Here is a 19,653-nt window from a genome sequence, read left to right on the forward strand (position 1 = left end):
TTTCAATAGTATTAATTTAAACTGTCGAGTACCACGCTCCTGTTTTGTCCCCTTAGCTGTTTCCTCTAGTGTTTGATAGGAATCATAGTGCGAGAGAATCCATTGGAGCGGGTAGAAAACATAGTTTATTTCCGCGTAAGTTTAATTTAAAACTTTTAAGGTTGTCTTAGCTGTTTGATTGTAATTATCACTTCAAAAGATCATAATTTTGTTTTTAATGATCAACAACATGAGAGGATACGAATCCAAGAGTAGATACACATAAGGATAGACATTTCACTCAAATTTGATTTTGATCTGACTCGATTCCTTTCGGTCAGGTTTTTTTTTATGAAAAATTAATATTCGGGTTAGATTTTTTTGAAGAATGGGATTGGGTCGAGTTCGGTTTTAGAGTAAAAAAAAATCCAACTTGACCAAACCCGAGATAATATTATAAATATACCTAATATATTTAGGGATAATTACAATAATCTCTCTTTCATTATTATTATTTTAATTATGTCCTTATATTACTCAATAAAAATTATATATATATATATATATATATATATATATATATATATATATATATATATATATATATATATATATGGGTCGAGTGCGAGTTTTAACCTCAAAATCAGATTGGATAAAAGCCTCCTAAACCTAAATCAGATCGAGTGCAAGTGGAGATGTTTAATTTTCGAGTCAAGTTTGGTGTATAAAAAACCCAACCGGACTAGACTCATTGTTAGGTACACACCTACCATTGTCAATCTAAATTGTCAAATTACATTATTAGTCCTTCTAGTAAAAGCTAAAGAATAAATTAATCCCACTACACAATTTTATCTAGAGAAAATAACCTCAGTGACCAAAAATCCCATATAATATACGATTTTAACCAACTTTTTCCGGATTTGCCAAAATGACCAACAAAATCGCAATGCGATCGCTAATTCGCAACGCGATCTCCATTATCGCAAATCAGTTTCCAAATTCGCAACGCGATTATGACTATCGCAATGCGATTTTCCAATTTCGCGTTGTGATTTTCCCAATTCGTAATGCGAATAAGTAAATCGCAATGCGAATTTGGAAAATCGCAACGCGATAATACAAAATCGCAACGCGATACTGAATTTCGCAACGCGATACTGAATTTCGCAACGCGATACTGAATTTCGCAACGCGATACTGAATTTCGCAACGCGATACTTAATTTCGCAACGCAATACTGACTTTCGCAACGAGATAATACATAATCGCAATGCGATTTTCAAAGCGCCATTAGTATCGTAAAGCGTATTTTATTTTCAAATTCCAAACACGAATATTAATATATTGGAACACTGAACCGTCCACAGTATATCCCGTAATTGCAACTCATAACCTAAAACCTAAAATCACAACTCAGTCTCATCTCCATCTCTCACTCTCTCACCCATCTCCGACGAAATCCGTCTCCATCTCCGGCGAAATCCGTCTATCTCCATCTCTCAGAGCCACCCTCACAATCAGAAATGGAAAATCAACCAAATCAACCACCGAGGGTTAGTTTTTTTAATTATTTTCTTTTTGAAATTTTTGCATTATTATTAGGTTTTTCATATTGAAATTGATGATAAGTTTACTGGTAATTTCAATAATAGATTAACCATTTCACTTAGATTGCTTATTAAATCAACCGAGAATCGCAACACGAAATGAAAATCGCAACGACAAAATCGCAACGCGATTTTATTCTCTCGTTGCGATAGTCAAATTCGCGTTGCGATTGCTATTTTTCGTGTTGCGATTTTCATTTTCAGAAACTATTCTTCTTCTGCAAATTGAAACTTGAATGAATTGCATTACTTCAACCAAAAAACAAAGACAAATAAGAAATTCACAGTGTTGCAAATTTAAGTTTGAAGAATAGACTACTACTCTTTATGTTTATTATTGTTTTTGGTATATCTTCACAGTGTAGTTTTTGGTATATCTAACTTAGTATGTTTATTGTTTTTGTAGAACTTTTATTCGGCTCAATTGACCTTAAGAAATAAAGTCAGCCTGACCAAAACAATTGCGTCGAAGCTTTCACCTGCACAAAGAAAAATGTTTGAGGATACTTGCTTCGGGCCATGGCTGAAAGTACAACATCCCGGTGGAGATGCGATGTTGACACACATGTTTCTTCAAACCATGACTAGCGATCTACCAGATACTATACAACGTCGTGATGAAGAGATATGGTTTGATTTTCCACCGGCGTATACGTGTTTTGGGCGGGAGGAGTTTTGCTTAATCACCGGTCTACGCTTCGGACACGATGATGTAGGTCGGTACACTAGACACATTACCCGCCCATCATGGTTATCCCGGGTTTTTCCTGAGATGGAGAGGTCGAATCTACACGTGGAAGACCTGACGAGATTATTGAATAAGAAAGATGGTTTTACTCGGATGGATGACGTCGATGTTGTCCGAGTATGCCTTCTAATACTTTTGCATGCCGACTTTTTAGGCAGAAAGGCCAGACAACCTATTCCGAATGATCTAATCAAATTGGTAGAAGACCTAAATGCGTGGAACCTGTTTCCGTGGGGCTCGTATTTATGGAAAGCTACATGGAATAAGTTATCGTCTGCCTTGGATGATCGAAAAAGTTTGCATGACGATGGTTCCAAATGCACTTTGACAGGCTTTATTTGGGCCTTTAAGGCAAGAATTTTTATATAATGTTTCCAAAATTATAAGTAATTATTTAACAATTACTAATGTTTGTTATTATATTGTTTGTAGATTTGGATATTTGAGGCCTTTCCCGCCATGAAGACATATGCAATAAAAACTTCAAATGATATTCCCAGGGCTATTTCCTGGAAGAGGAAACAGACCTTGCAATGGGAAGATTTACTACGGTATACGACAATAAATAATGTAAGTTAACATAAATACTACCATATGTTTATAAACAAGTTATTACTAGTACACGTTTAACTTTGTTTGAGCTTTTATATTGTTAGGAGGCCAACACTCCATTACAGAGGCTGACACCCACGGAAGCTGAGCTTGCCACTGATTGGTGGCAAGCTAGTAAGCATTTTTTTGATGGCACGGATGATGAGCAGCCTCTACTTCGGGAGCCATCACCTCACCCAGAGCTATCACCTCACCCAGAGCCATCACCTGATCGACCCGACTATACATTTCCACAACGACAGCCATCACCTATTCTGTCACATCATCGAGCCTCTTCTCCACCATCACCGCAAGATAGACGACCGGCAAAGATGCCACGACGTTTATCTCCCTGTTCTCCACCTCCACGGGATGAGTTAGGGGAGTTACGTGATGAGGTCAATGCCTTGCGTGAGGAGGTCGGTACTTTACGCAAAGACGATGGTGCATGGCGTGTTGAGGTGTCTACTTTACGCGGTGAGGTAGCCGCTCTACGTGAGATGGTAGCATCGTTGCAGAATGAGGTTCATACTCTACGCAACGAGGTAAGTTTAAGATTTTTCATATTTAACTTGATGATAAATTTACTCGTAATTTCACTTAGATTAACCATTTCACTTAGATTGCTTAATAATTTCATTCAGTTGCTGCCAATACTGCTAAACTATTTTTGTTAGTATTTGTTTTTGGTTTTGTTTTTGTCTTTTGGTTGAAGTAATGCAATCCATTCAAGTTTCAATTTGCAGAAGAAGAATAGTTTACTTTCGCAACACGAAAATGACTATCGCAACGCGGAAATGGCTATCGCAATGCGAAATGAAAATCGCAACGAAAAAATCGCAATGCGAAATGAAAATCGCAACGCGAAATGAAAATCGCAATGCGATTTGTGTTTCGCGTTGCGATTTTCATTTTGCATTGCGATTTTGTCGTTGCGATTTTCATCTCGCATTGCGATAGCCATTTCTGCGTTGCGATAGTCATTTCCGCGTTGATTTAGTCATTTTCGCTTTGCGAAAGTAAGTTTCGTGTTGCAAAAGTAAACTATTCTTCTTCTGGAATGTTTATATATGTTGTCCTTTTAAATGTTTATATAAGTGCTTACTTCTGGAATGTTATCTGATGCATTTTGTGAACTATGATAGAATAATGACTTGGGTGAATACAATGCAAGTTTGAAACATATTTGTCTTTGTTTAATATCATGTCTGTTTATTTACTGATTTATGTATTAATTTTTTTAGCGGCCCGATAAGGTGGATGCTTTACGTCGGATTTTCCTTGCACGACGGAGTTCACGCATCAGACGGTGTGCACGTGCTATTACGTCTCCGTTCACCCCAATGGTGCGAAGACTCCGCAAGAAGAAGCCCGACTCACCTGTCATCCCTCAAGAGTCCCCTCCAATCGTTCAAGAGGCCCCTATCATCCCTCAAGAGTCCCCCCCACCGTTCAAGAGGCCACTGTCATCGTTGAAGAGGTCCCTCCCACCATTCCAGAGCCCGATTCATATGGGGTAATATATCGAATTATTGAGAAACCCCCACCGTTGTCGGACATGATGGATGAGAGTTGGCTCTCGTATGAGTTATCGGCTAGTACCCTTCCGGTATCTGAAGTGGAGAGGAGACAACTACCGGAAACAATTCTAGATAATACCCTTTGGGCTAAGACCGCAGTTGATTTTTATCTACATGAGCGGAGCTAAGGGTGTTACACTGACATAAGCAAACTCAACGATGAGATATATTTGTTGCTTAATCGGTCTTGGTGGGGTGTGTTATTAGGGGTTGAAGACAGTGGCTATTTCGATGGGGAGGTAAGTCTTATATTTGTCTTATATATGATTTTGATTAATTTTTTTAAAAAATTAATGTAATTCACTAATATATGTTTTTTTTGTAAAACAACATATCGATGCGTGGGTGTCACGTCTTCTAATAATAAGGAAACTTAGGAAAAATAAAAAAAATTCGCGATATATAATAATGTCGGCGGCTTTTCACGCAGTTCACTTGAAGAATCAATGAGATGAATCATTTTCGTTGGGCAATGGACAAGCTAAACTTTATCCTGCATGGTGGCAGGTCGATAAGGTTAGTGTTTATTTTTTAAATTTTTTAAAGGTGTTCATAAATAAGTGCGCAAATAAATGAATTATTACTTATGATTGCAGGTGTTTATCCCTATTTTGGAACGTCGTCATTGGCTTCTCGTCCAACTTCAACTCCCATCCCTGAAGATAATAGTATATGACAGCATGATAAATTACATATCACTGTCTTATTTGAGAGATATTATCAAGGGATGGAGCTCTCATTTGGCTAAATTCTTGGATGGGATTAATTATTGGACTCATTCTGGACACAAGAAGCCAAAGAAGTTCAATGTCACAGTTGTCAGAGACGAGACCGTGCCACAACAATCACCGGGAGCCAGATGGGATTGTGGTCCTCTCGTATGCATGTGCTTGGCGCGTTTGACGACGGGAAGCACAGAGTTTCTACCTCCCACCGATAGAGATAGAGCTGCAGTAAGCTTGTGGTTTCGGCATTATATGGCTAGAGCGATATATTCGAGACGCTGCCTACCTGCATCCGCGTTATGAAAGTATTCATTGTTAATTGGTAAGTCAAATGCAAGTTTTGTTAACATATATACTCCTTTTGGTTTGAAAATGTTTGGTTAAGTACCTAGAATTCAATAATTTGTTGTTTGTAGGTTTTAGATGTGTAGGAAGTATTGTTTGAGCAAATGTTTGGTTTCTGCAGGTTAATCCTTAAGTGAGCTGCGTGAAATGGATGTACGGGTGCAAAAATTGATTCATTGATTCAATAATTGATGAGGAAATAAGAATTATTATTATTATTTGATTGTTTAATTGATTTGTAAAAAATGATTTGTAAATGTTGATTTGTTTAATTGATGTGTACATAATTCTTATTTGTGTTTGTTTAATTGATTGAAATGTAATAGTTGATTTGTTGATTTTCAATCTGCATTATGTTGAAGGCAAAACAGACTATCGCAACACGAAACTGACTATCGCAACGAGAGAATCGCAATGCAAAATGAAAATCGCAATGCGAAATGGCTATCGCAACGATAAAATCGCAATGCGATAGTCAAATGAATGTCTTCACAGTGTAGTTTTTGGTATATCTAACTTAGTATGTTTATTGTTTTTGTAGAACTTTTATTCGGCTCAAATGACCTTAAGAAATAAAGTCAACCTGGCCAAAACAATTGCGTCGAAGCTTTCACCTGCACAAAGAAAAATGTTTGAGGATACTTGCTTCGGGCCATGGCTGAAAGTACAACATCCCGGTGGAGATGCGATGTTTACTCCAAGGTATCGACCTTTCAAATGTGCTCCGTCAACTATAATAACTGGGCGCATGCAAGTAATAAACGAACGAATCTACAAAATAATATACACAAGAAATATAATCATTTAAATGTGAAATGCATGTAACTAACAAAAATGAGTCAACAGAATTATATTGATTTACTAACCGCAGCACCAACGGCAATAAACAGCAACTCAAAGCGTCCATCTCTATCTGTTTTGATATGAGTTACCGACCCAGGATTTTTCAGCTTTAAATTGTGACAATAAGCCGGCAGTTGGGCAAACGATGCTTCTGGCGACCCCCTCAACATTTGGCTCTCCAAGCTTGAGAATATGATATACTAATCTTGAACCGAGCATTCATGTCAGTCATAATTTCATGTCCCCGATATACCCTGTCATTCAAAAACATTAACTCAGCCAGAAAACCACCCAACACCTTTTTGTTTGCCTGTCTATGGTGAGGAAAAACTTGGGTTCTTGAACATGTATGTTTATCAATAAAAGTCCTAACTTGAAACATTTCGCAATCTTTTATCCTCTTTGCAATCATACACCACGTACAGTTTTTGTCAATCATACACCTTGTTTCGAAACGATCTTTGCTTGATTTGTTAACTTTTAGTTGATAGCCATCTTCCACACATTTCGTATACAAAGCTATCTTCAAGTCTTCCTTTGTATCAAAACAATCATATTTCTTGATACGAATAACTTTTGTGTAACAATCAACTGCTTTCTTTACCAACTCTTCTTCCGGTATCTGAAGTAATTCTGGCATATTCCAGTTATACTCTCGTGGCATTTTCTTTTCTTCGGGGATTTTTTCTTCTTCTTTTTCTTCTTCTTTTTCTTCTTCTTTTTCTTCTTCAAGATTATATGAATTACAGAATGGATGTTCAACATGTTCATTCACAGTCGTAACTTCCTCCTCATTATCATCAACAACATCTTTCTCGGCAACGGTTGTTTCATCATCAAAATTCGGGTATTGACCAATATCAAAATCATTACACGCAGGGTATGTTTCTTCTTCTGAAACATCATCAAAATCTGAGTATTAACCAATATCAAAGTCCGGGTATTGACCAAGATCAAATTTCGAATACTGACTAGTACTCACAATTTTTTCTATTGGCTCATCATCGTCTAATTGGTCAATATAAAAATCGAAATTTGGTGTTGAAAGTTGATTGGGATTTGGATTAGAGAAAGGTTGTGGGTTTTGAGAAAAACTTAGTTGATTACTACCCGCTACTGACCCAACAATACTACTTCTAGGTTCAACAACATACAATGTAACATCATCACTTGAAACACTAATGTAAGCAATGAATCATTCAACATCTTCATTATCGGTTAACAAATAAACTTTACCATTTCTCTGATAAGATAGCCTAAATCCACTTAGGGGCTCTAAATTCAATTTCTTTGAAACACGTAACATTAGAGTTTCATAAGTTAACTTTTTTAATGACAGTTTTAGTTGAAGATTCATGGGTAAAGGCATATATTGTAAAACACCATGAACATTCTCCCATGACCCTCCAAAACACAAATCTATCCAAACATGATCAACATTAGATGATTTCATGGTTGTAAATTAATTTACTAAACAAATGAGCTGTGAAACTAAGACCTGTTGCCGGATGGGGAAGGATGTAGGAACGGATATAGGAACGGATGTCGCCGGAGAGAGTGATAGATGGAGATGGAATGAGTTGCGATTTAGGGATTTAGGTTATGAGTTGTTGCTGCTGCGTAGATATATACACAAAAAATTTGTGTTGCGAAACTAAAACATGTTGCGAACTTTGAAAATCGCATTGCGATTCTGTATTATCTGGTTGCGATAGTCAGAATCGCGTTGCGAAAGTCAGAATCGCGTTGCGAAAGTTAGAATCGCGTTGCGATTTTCCCAATTCGCAATGCGAATAAGTAAATCGCAATGCGAATTTAGAAAATCGCAATGCGATACTGACTATCGCAACGCGATACTGACTTTCGCAACGCGATACTGACTTTCGCAACGAGATTCTGAAAATCGCAATCATCTTCAAAATCCCAATCACAACCGGCTTCACCTTTTGGGACTGTTAACTTAGGTGATTTTTAAATGCAAACGTTGTATTATGTGTATTTTATGTGTGCACTTTTAACATTTTCAGTTAGGCATGTATTAGTAACTTGAGTTTGAACATTGCTATGATCTGTTCAGTTGTTATCACTTATTAGACATTCATTTGACTATCGCAACGGGGAAATCGCAACGCGAAAATGACTATCGCAACACGAAAATGGCTATCGCAACGCGAAAATGGCTACCGCAACGAGAAAATCGCAATGCGAAATGAAAATCGCATTGCGATTGTATCGTTGCGATAGCCATTTCGCATTGCGATTTTCATTTCGCGTTGCGATTCTCTCGTTGCGATAGTCAATTTCGTGTTGCGATAGTCTGTTTTGCCTTTAACATAATGCAGCTTGAAAATCAACAAATCAACTATTACATTTCAATCAATTAAACAAGCACAAATAAGAATTATGTACACATCAATTAAACAAATCAACATTTACAAATCATTTTTTACAAATCAATTAAACAATCAAAAAATAATAATAATTCTTATTTCCTCATCAATTATTGAATCAATGAATCAACTTTTGCACTCGTACATCCATTTCACGCAGCTCACTTAAGGATTAACCTGCATAAACCAAACATTTGCTCAAACAAGACTTCCTACACATCTAAAACCTACAAACAACAAATTATTGAATTCTAGGTACTTAACCAAACATTTTCAAACCAAAAGGAGTATATATGTTAACAAAACTTGCATTTGACTTACCAATTAACAATTGATACTTTCATAACGCGGATGCAGGTAGGCAGCGTCTCGAATATATCGCTCTAGCCATATAATGCCGAAACCACAAGCCTACTGCAGCTCTATCTCTATCGGTGGGAGATAGAAACTCTGTGCTTCCCGTCGTCAAACGCGCCAAGCAAATGCATACGAGAGGACCACAATCCCCTCTGGCTCCCGGTGATTGTTGTGGCGCGGTCTCGTCTCTGACAACTGTGACATTGAACTTCTTTGGCTTCTTGTGTCCAGAATGAGTCCAATAATTAATCCCATCCAAGAATTTAGCCAAATGAGAGCTCAATCTCTTGATAATATCTCTCAAATCAGAAAGTGATATGTAATTTATCATGCTGTCATATACTATTATCTTCAGGGATGGGAGCTGAAGTTGGACGAGAAGCCAATGACGACGTTCCAAAATAGGGATAAACACCTGCAATCATAAGTAATAATTCATTTATTTGCGCACTTATTTATGAACACCTTTAAAAAAATTTAAAAATAAACACTAACCTTATCGACCTCCCACCATGCAGGATAAAGTTTAGCTTGTCCATTGCCCAACGAAAATGATTCATCTCGTTGATTCTTCAAGTGAACTGCGTGAAAAGCCGCCGGCATTATTGTATATCGCGAATTTTTTTTATTTTTCCTAAGCTTCCTTATTATTAGAAGACGTGACACCCACGCATCGATATGCTGTTTTACAAAAAAAGAAATATATTAGTGAATTACATTAATTTTTAAAAAAATTAATCAAAATCATATATAAGACAAATATAAGACTTACCTCCCCATCGAAATAGCCAATGTCTTCAACCCCTAATAACACACCCCACCAAGACCGATTAAGCAACAAATACATCTCATCGTTGAGTTTGCTTATGTCAGTGTAACACCCTTGGCTCCGCTCATGTAGATAAAAATCAACTGCGGTCTTAGCCCAAAGGGTATTATCCAGAATTGTTTCCGGTAGTTGTCTCCTCTCCGCTTCAGATACCGGAAGGGTACTAGCCGGTAACTCATACGAGAGCCAACTCTCATCCATCATGTCCAGCAACGGTGGGGGTTTCTCAATAATTCGATATATTACCCCATGTGAATCGGGCTCTGGAATGGTGGGAGGGACCTCTTCAACGATGACAGTGGCCTCTTGAACGGTGGGGGGAGGGACTCTTGAGGGATGATAGGGGCCTCTTGAACGATTGGAGGGGACTCTTGAGGGATGACAGGTGAGTAGGGCTTCTTCTTGCGGAGTCTTCGCACCATTGGGGTGAACGGAGACGTAATAGCACGTGCACACCGTCTGATGCGTGAACTCCGTCGTGCAAGGAAAACCCGACGTAAAGCATCGACCTTATCGGGCCGCTAAAAAAAATTAATACATAAATCAGTAAATAAACATACATGATATTAAACAAAGACAAATATGTTTCAAACTTGCATTGTATTCACCCAAGTCATTATTCTATCATAGTTCACAAAATGCATCAGATAACATTCCAGAAGTAAGCACTTATATAAACATTTAAAAGGACAACATATATAAACATTCCAGAAGAAGAATAGTTTACTTTCGCAACACGAAACTTACTTTCGCAAAGCGAAAATGACTATCGCAACGCGGAAATGGCTATCGCAACGCGAAAATGGCTATCGCAATGCGAAATGAAAATCGCAACGACAAAATCGCAATGCGAAATGAAAATCGCAACGACAAAATCGCAACGCGAAACACAAATCGCATTGCGATTTTCATTTCGCATTGCGATTTTGTCGTTGTGATTTTCATTTCGCATTGCGATAGCCATTTCCGCGTTGCGATAGTCATTTTCGTGTTGCGAAAGTAAACTATTCTTCTTCTGCAAATTGAAACTTGAATGGATTGCATTACTTCAACCAAAAGACAAAAACAAAACCAAAAATAAATACTAACAAAAACAATTTAGCAGTATTGGCAGCAACTGAATGAAATTATTAAGCAATCTAAGTGAAATGGTTAATCTAAGTGAAATTACGAGTAAATTTATCATCAAGTTAAATATGAAAAATCTTAAACTTACCTCGTTGCGTAGAGTATGAACCTCATTCTGTAACGATGCTACCATCTCACGTAGAGCGGCTACCTCACCGCGTAAAGTAGACACCTCAACACGCCATGCACCATCGTCTTTGCGTAAAGTACCGACCTCCTCACGCAAGGCATTGACCTCATCACGTAACTCCCCTAACTCATCCCGTGGAGGTAGAGGTGGAGAACAGGGAGATAAACGTCGTGGCATCTTTACCGGTCGCCTATCTTGCGGTGATGGTGGAGAAGAGGCTCGATGATGTGACAGAATAGGTGATGGTTGTCGTTGTGGAAATGTATAGTCGGGTCGATCAGGTAATGGCTCTGGGTGAGGTGATAGCTCTGGGTAAGGTGATGGCTCCTGAAGTGGAGGCTGCTCATCATCCGTGCCATCAAAAAAACGCTTACTAGCTTGCCACCAATCAGTGGCAAGCTCAGCTTCCATGGGTGTCAGCCTCTGTAATTGAGTGTTGGCCTCCTAACAATATAAAAGCTCAAACAAAGTTAAACGTGTACTAGTAATAACTTGTTTATAAACATATGGTAGTATTTATGTTAACTTACATTATTTATTGTCGTATATCGTAGTAAATCTTCCCATTGCAAGGTCTGTTTCCTCTTCCAGGAAATAGCCCTGGGAATATCATTTGAAGTTTTTATTGCATATGTCTTCATGGCGGGAAAGGCCTCAAATATCCAAATCTACAAACAATATAATAACAAACATTAGTAATTGTTAAATAATTACTTATAATTTTGGAAACATTATATAAAAATTCTTCCCTTAAAGGCCCAAATAAAGCCTGTCAAAGTGTATTTGGAACCATCGCCATGCAAACTTTTTCGATCATCCAAGGCAGACGCTAACTTATTCCATATAGCTTTCCATAAATATGAGCCCCACGGAAACAGGTTCCACGCATTTAGGTCTTCTACCAATTTGATTAGATCATTCAGAATAGGTTGTCTGGCCTCTCTGCCTAAAAAGCCGGCATGCAAAAGTATTAGAAGGCATACTCGGACAACATCGACGTAATCCATCCGAGTAAAACCATCTTTCTTATTCAATAATCTCGTCAGGTCTTCCACGTGTAGATTCGGCCTCTCCAGCTCAAGAAAAACCTGGGATAACTATGATGGGCGGGTAATGTGTCTAGTGTACCGACCTACATCATCGTGTCCGAAGCGTAGACCGGTGATTAAGCAAAACTCCTCCCGCCCAAAACACGTTTACGCCGGTGGAAAATCAAACCATATCTCTTCATCACGATGTTGTATAGTATCTGGTAGATCGCTAGTCATGGTTTGAAGAAACAGGTGTGTCAACATCGCATCTCCACCGGGATGTTGTACTTTCAGTCATGGCCCGAAGCAAGTATCCTCAAACATTTTTCTTTATACATGTGAAAGCTTCGACGCAATTGTTTTGGCCAGGCTGACTTTATTTCTTAAGGTCAATTGAGCCGAATAAAAGTTCTACAAAAACAATAAACATACTAAGTTAGATATACCAAAAACTACACTGTGAAGATATACCAAAAACAATAATAAACATAAAGAGTAGTAGTTTATTCTTCAAACTTAAATTTGCAACACTGTGAATTTCTTATTTGTCTTTGTTTTTTGGTTGAAGTAATGCAATTCATTCAAGTTTCAATTTGCAGAAGAATAATAGTTTCTGAAAATGAAAATCGCAACACGAAAATGACAATCGCAACGCGAATTTGACTATCGCAACGAGAGAATAAAATCGCGTTGCGATTTTGTCGTTGCGATTTTCATTTCGCGTTGCGATTCTCGGTTGATTTAATAAGCAATCTAAGTGAAATGGTTAATCTATTATTGAAATTACCAGTAAACTTATCATCAATTTCAATATGAAAAACCTAATAATAATGCAAAAATTTCAAAAAGAAAATAATTAAAAAAAACTAACCCTCGGTGGTTGATTTGGTTGATTTTTTATTTCTGATTGTGAGGGTGGCTCTGAGAGATGGAGATAGACGGATTTCGCCGGAGATGGGGACGGATTTCGTCGGAGATGGGTGAGAGAGTGAGAGATGGAGATGGGACTGAGTTGTGATTTTAGGTTTTAGGTTATGAGTTGCGATTACGGGATATACTGTGGACGGTTCAGTGTTCCAATATATTAATATTCGTGTTTGGAATTTGAAAATAAAATACGCTTTGCGATACTAATTGCGCTTTGAAAATCGCATTGCGATTATGTATTATCTCGTTGCAAAAGTCAGTATTGCATTGCGAAAGTCAGTATTGCGTTGCGAAATTAAGTATCGCGTTGCGAAAGTCAGTATCGCGTTGCGATTTTGTATTATCGCGTTGCGATAGTCAGTATCACGTTGCGATTTTCCAAATTCGCATTGCGATTTACTTATTCGCATTGCGAATTGGGAAAATCGCAACGCGAAATTGGAAAATCGCATTGCGATAGTCATAATCACGTTGCGAATCTGGAAACTGATTTACGATAATGGAGATCGCGTTGCGAATTAGCGATCGCATTGCGATTTTGTTGGTCATTTTGGAAAATTCGAAAAAAATTGGTTAAAATCGTATATTATATAGGATTTTTGGTCACTAAGGTTATTTTCTCTTTTATCTATTTGCTTCAAAATTATATAAATATATATATATATGGTTAATTTACTTACGCATAGTATAAAACTTTTAATTTTATTTTTTTAGGATTGTTAGACTAGTGAAAGTTGAGATTATTTCATTATTATTTTTAATATGAATATCTTCTCATTTCCTATTGATAATCTCAGTCGTCTATTTTCATTCATAAAACAATTCTAAAAAGGTATAAAACTAAAAAGTTTCAAACGATTTGAACGGATTATGTCTCATATATATATATATATATATATTTGGGTCGAGTGCGGGTTTTAACCTCAAAATCAGGTTGGATAAAACCCTCCTAAACCTAAATTAGATCGAGTGCAAGTGGAGATGTTTAATTTTCGAGTCGAGTTTAGGTGTATAAAAAACACAACCCAACTAGACTCATTGCTAGGTACACACCTATCATTGTCAATCTAAATTGTCAAATTACATTATTAGTCCTTTCACTAAAAGCTAAAGAATAAATTAATCTCACTACACAATTTTATCTATTTGCTTCAAAATTATATAAATATATATATATATGGTTAATCTACTTACGCATAGTATAAAACTTTTAGTTTTATTTTTTTAGGATTGTTAGACTAGTGAAAGTAGACGGTTGAGATTATCTCATTATTATTTTTAATATGAATATCTTCTCATTTCCTATTGATAATCGCAGTCGTCTATTTTCATTCATAAAACAATTCTAAAAATGTGTAAAACTAAAAAGTTTCAAACGATTTGAACGGATCATGTCTCTTATATATATATATATATATATATATATATATATATATATATATATATATATATATATATATATATATAATTTTGTATGTGCTTGACGGAGAATGATCACTTCCCTACAAAATTGGAGGAGTAAAGTTCCAGAAATCAGCTTTCTATTGAAGGAAACTGATCTATCAGTGAACAAGTCCAGTAATAAAATGTTAATTTTATGATCAAAGATTCAAAGAGGACTCCAAAAAACACTTTACATGTAAAAGGTGTCTTTGTAATCATATTGAAAGATGGAGCTATAAGCCGGCATTAAAATGCTTAAATTAGTTTATGATGCAATTTAATTCTAATATTTGAGATTTCTTTATATTACAGTTTGACTGAAACTACAAGAATCTGGCAGATTCTTAAAACAAATGAATCAAAAACGCAGAAGCATTTAACAGTTTTCAACAGTGTTGACCCACATGATAGAAAATGTTTGATTCTGTTTGAAACATAAAACTCAAGGATGTTCCAACATTTAGTATCAGACAAACAATGCATTACTAAATTGGTTCCAACATAAAACAATACATTTAGTATCTAGATTCTCCATTTCTTTCAATGGGAGTCTTGTGGGATTCTTTAAAGGCGCAAGGGGTGTTAGACAAGGGGACCCCTATGCACTCTCTTGTTTGTTCTAATTATGAATATTCTATCGAGAATGCTTGATGTGGCTGCAGGGAAGGGGATCTTTGGATTTCATACTTGTTGCAAGAAAGTTGGGCTAACCCACTTATGTTTATTTTTGGGGGGGGGGGAAATTACACTATTTTTAGTCTCAGGCTGAATTACACTATTTTCAATTGGAAGTTATCAGGGAGTTATTTAGTTTTTCATATTGAAAAATTGTTTGTCCGATATTTTGACGTGCCTCTTATTACGGGAAAGTTCACTGAGAAGGATTGTTATCCTCTTATCAATAAGATAAAGGACAAGTTTGGACTTTGAGAGAGTAGACATCTTAGTTATGCTGGCAGGATTCAATTGATTAGATCGGTTCTGTTCGGTATAACAAATTATTGGTGTAGGCATGTAATCAATGTTTTGAAAATCGGACCGGATTAGTCGGTTCAATCGGGAATCGTTGTCTAGTCCGGTTCAATTTACACCGGTTGAACCGCTACTAGTGAACTGCCGGAACCGCTGAATCAGAAAAAACCGGACCGGCTGAAAACCAGAAAAAACCGGAAAAAACAGCTAATTTTGTTTTTTTTAAAAAAAAAAAATTAAATCAAACGACGTCGTTTCTTAGTCGAACTCGAGTATTGCTGAGCTCGACTCGAACTTGAAAAACTTTAAAAGTAAGTTCAACTCGACTCAAACTCACGAGCTAAAAATTATCAAATTCAACTCGAACTCGAAATATATTATTGAAACTTGAACTCGAAAAGGTTTAAACTAAAAAAAAAAATTAGAAGCTCGATTGAAGCCTAAAATTCGAGCTTGATTGAAGTGAAAGAATAGTTCACTCGATGCTCACCAAAAAACTAAATGATTTTGAGTGCCAAATTACCTCTATTATTTATAGAAGTTAGTTTAGATGCTCTTCTATGTTTCTTAGTCATGTGGGATTGTTTTGTTATCATATTTTCTCTTTAGACTTTTGGGATGCTCTTCTATGTTTCTTAGTCATGTGGGATTGTTTTTTTAAAAAAAAATTAAACCAAACAATATCATTTTGTTATAATTTTTAGCCCCAAATTTATTTTTTAATTATAGTTATATAATTATATTTATTATTTAATATGTTTTACCTTAAATATTATGTTGTAGTTAATTTGAATCATTTTGTTTCACTTGGTTTTATGGTTTTTAACTTATATATGTTATGATTTGTTTTGAATATGACTTGTGATATAAAAAATTATTTTTTATTAAATATTTTTTGATATTTTTATTTAATTTTTTAAATAATTATGACGTCGTCCGGTTCTTTCGACCGGTTGAACCGGTTCGACTGGTTGAACCAGTGAACCGGTAACATAGCCGGTTCTCTAACCGGTCCGGTTCTGAAAACCATGCATGTAACACCCAAATTTAGGGGTTAAATTTTAATTTTTCAAAATTTATAGAAAATTTTAGAAAATTTCAGGTATTTTGGGGACTCATCCTGGAGTTGTACCATTAAATAAAATCAGATTATTCCCAATTGGAAGGAGGAATCCCTAAAAACTCTCCCCCGATCGAAACCTCGTCGGCCTCTCCAAGCATCGCCGTCCGGCCACCGTTCGGCCCACTGCTACCCCCATTTGACTCTTCGTTGACGGGAGACCAAAACCCCCATGGTCTCTCGCCGTGAAACGCTTCCGTCCGCCACGAATCGACGTTAAAATCATCGTTGAGATATGTCGTAGCTTCCGATACATACACTAAGGTTGCTAAGAGATACATTGATCATTCGTTTGTTTTGAAGTTGTTTGATTTGTTTGATTCAGAGGATCACAGGGAAAGGGAGTTTTTGAAAACCATTCTTCATAGGATTTATGGTAAACTCATGGTCCATCGACCTTTTATTAGGAAAGCCATAAATAATATTTTCTATAGGATTATATACGAAACATAGAGGCATAGCTGGATTGGGGAGCTTTTGGAGATTCTTGGAAGTATTATTCGCTTTGCCCATGAAAGAGGAACATAAGTTGTTTCTAGTGAGAGCATTGATTCCTTTGCATAAACCGAAACCAATAGCAGTGTATCACCAGCAGTTGTCTTATTGTATAATTCAGTTCGTTGAGAAGGATTCTAAGTTGTCTGATACTGTTATTAGAGGATTGTTGAAGTATTGTCCTTTGACTAATTGTCAAAAGGAAGTTCTTTTCCTTGCAGAACTAGAAGTACTTGAAGCAACTCAGCTTGCTGAGTTCCAACGATGTATGGTTCCTCTTTTCAGCCAGATTGCCCTTTGCCTCAATAGCTCTCATTTTCAGGTAATACATAAGGGCGTTTCTCTTTTCAATATGTCATTTTGGGTTTGTAAAATTCTGATTGTTTGCGTTGCCATTCATCTTTAGGAACCATTAGTATTCAGAATTGTAGAGTGATGATTTGTTACTAAAATTGGATTAACTATGATTTTGATATCCAATTGTTGTCAGGTTTTGATACTTTTCTCCTATAACTTTTTGGTATTTCTTATGAAAATTGTGATGGCTGTTGCGTTGTTTTGAAATATGTTACTCCATTTGATTATTAGTATCGGATAAGGATATCTTCGATTTTTCTAAGTTTCCCCCCCCCCCATCTATTGGGAGAGGTTTTCAAGGGTTATATATACTTGTTTCCAAATGTGTTGACATGTATTTAAACAGAAATTAGGAGGCAGAGCAATATATGATTTGAACCTTGTACATTTCACATTCCGGTATTTTCTCTCTTTCTGTCCAGCATCCAATTCAGTAAGCTATTAGTTTCAGTTTTCTCCCATGTTGTAGCTTATATGTGTTTGCTTGAATGAGATCCTTTGGCAGGGTTTCTGTTGGCCAAGATTCGTCCGACAAAGGGGAAATTTCAATTGCTTTTGCTTTATGTATTGTCTTGCATCTTTGAGTTTCTACTGTTGTCCTCATGATCAGTTAACTTTAAGAGTTATGAACAGTTGTATGTTGGCCCAAACTTTAAATTGTGGTTGCTTTGGAAGTTTTTTTTTTGTTACCGTTTACTTGCATTCAATTTAGTTTCTTGCATAGATGGTAATCTTTGACATAATTTATCCAAAATTTGAACAACAATTTCTTCTTTAATGATGTTAGTTTGAAGTTCATTTGCAACCCTTGTTGCCTGTAGATTCTATACATTGTAGTATCATCACGAGTCCCTTAATCATAATCTTCAGTCTGGTGATTCTACCTTTACTGTTTTTTTCTCCTACATCCCTTTTACCTTTTTTTGCTTTAGCATTTTGTGGCTTTTCCCCTTAAATACCATATGGTTGAATAATTATTAAGCTGTTGCTGTGGAGCTAAGATTCACCCCCAATGGGTTACCCGTTGCAAAGGAGTATATAGTGGAACATTTATTTTTTTGGTTTTTTTACTTTTGTTAGTAAGGTTTCTACCGTGTTCGTCCCAATTTAGAATTGTTTAGATGGAATGGGTTGCTACACAATTGTTGACTTCTTTAATACTTTTTTTCTTCCGAATTCTCAATAAGACCAATTTGTATTGCAGGTCGCAGAAAGAGCCCTCTTCTGGTGGAATAATGAGCACATTGTGAGCTTAATTGCCCAAAACCGGCAGGTGATATTACCGATTATCTTCAAGGCATTGGAGTAGAATATCCAAAATCATTGGAATCAGGCTATTCATGGGTTGACTGTGAATGTGCAAAAGGTGTTCATGGCAATGGATGCCGAGTTGTTCGAGGAGAGTGAGAGACAATTTGAAGAGAAAAAGGCCAGAGCCCAAGAGGTGGAAGAGCAACGAGAAATGACTTGGAAAAAAATGGTGGATGCGGCAGCGCAGAGAGGGAAAGATGATATGGTTACAGCCTAATGGATGAATCAGAGTTGATCCGTCAATGATTGGGTGCTGGGATGATGGCTGTGCTGCTGTTCCCTTCTCCGTTATGGTGGTATTCTCTTTTCAATTTTACTTTGGGGCTGAAAATGATCATTGAAGATACCTGAGAAAGAGCGGCGATCAATGTAATGTAAACTGTATTGAATTGGCTAGTAAAACATGTTGCAGATAAGAATGATATGCGAGGAACGACTTGTATTTTTTTCTCAAGCTATTTGTTCTTCCAACACGAAAATTATCAGATTTTTTATTTTTATTTGACAGTACTAGTTGTAATTTTAGTCAAAGCTTGGATCAAATTATTCTGCAATTGGATCTTAAGCTTCCAGCCCCAGAAGATGGTCATCTCAGGGAATCTAACTTTCCATTTTCTTCATGGCGGCATTTCATTTGGTTGATTGTAAGAAGAGATAGATAAAGGGGTATACGGGACAAAATTTCCTCGAAAATTTCAAATCATCATATATTTTAGATTTTTTTATTTTTTATTAATGATAT

The 19,653-nt window shown here is 36.6% G+C and overlaps 1 long non-coding RNA gene across 1 annotated transcript; it reads left to right on the top strand.

Moving 5' to 3' along the window:
• The first annotated feature begins 17,449 nt into the window (after positions 1-17,449).
• Positions 17,450-19,429, top strand: LOC120161926. The gene is made up of 2 exons (XR_005519513.1): positions 17,450-17,565; positions 18,805-19,429. It is a non-coding gene; the product is annotated as an uncharacterized LOC120161926 (long non-coding RNA).
• The last annotated feature ends 224 nt before the right edge of the window (positions 19,430-19,653 follow it).

The sequence above is a fragment of the Hibiscus syriacus genome, unplaced genomic scaffold, assembly GCF_006381635.1.
Source record: "Hibiscus syriacus cultivar Baekdansim isolate YM2019G1 unplaced genomic scaffold, ASM638163v2 tig00111402_pilon, whole genome shotgun sequence".
Classification (NCBI taxonomy): Eukaryota; Viridiplantae; Streptophyta; class Magnoliopsida; order Malvales; family Malvaceae; genus Hibiscus; species Hibiscus syriacus.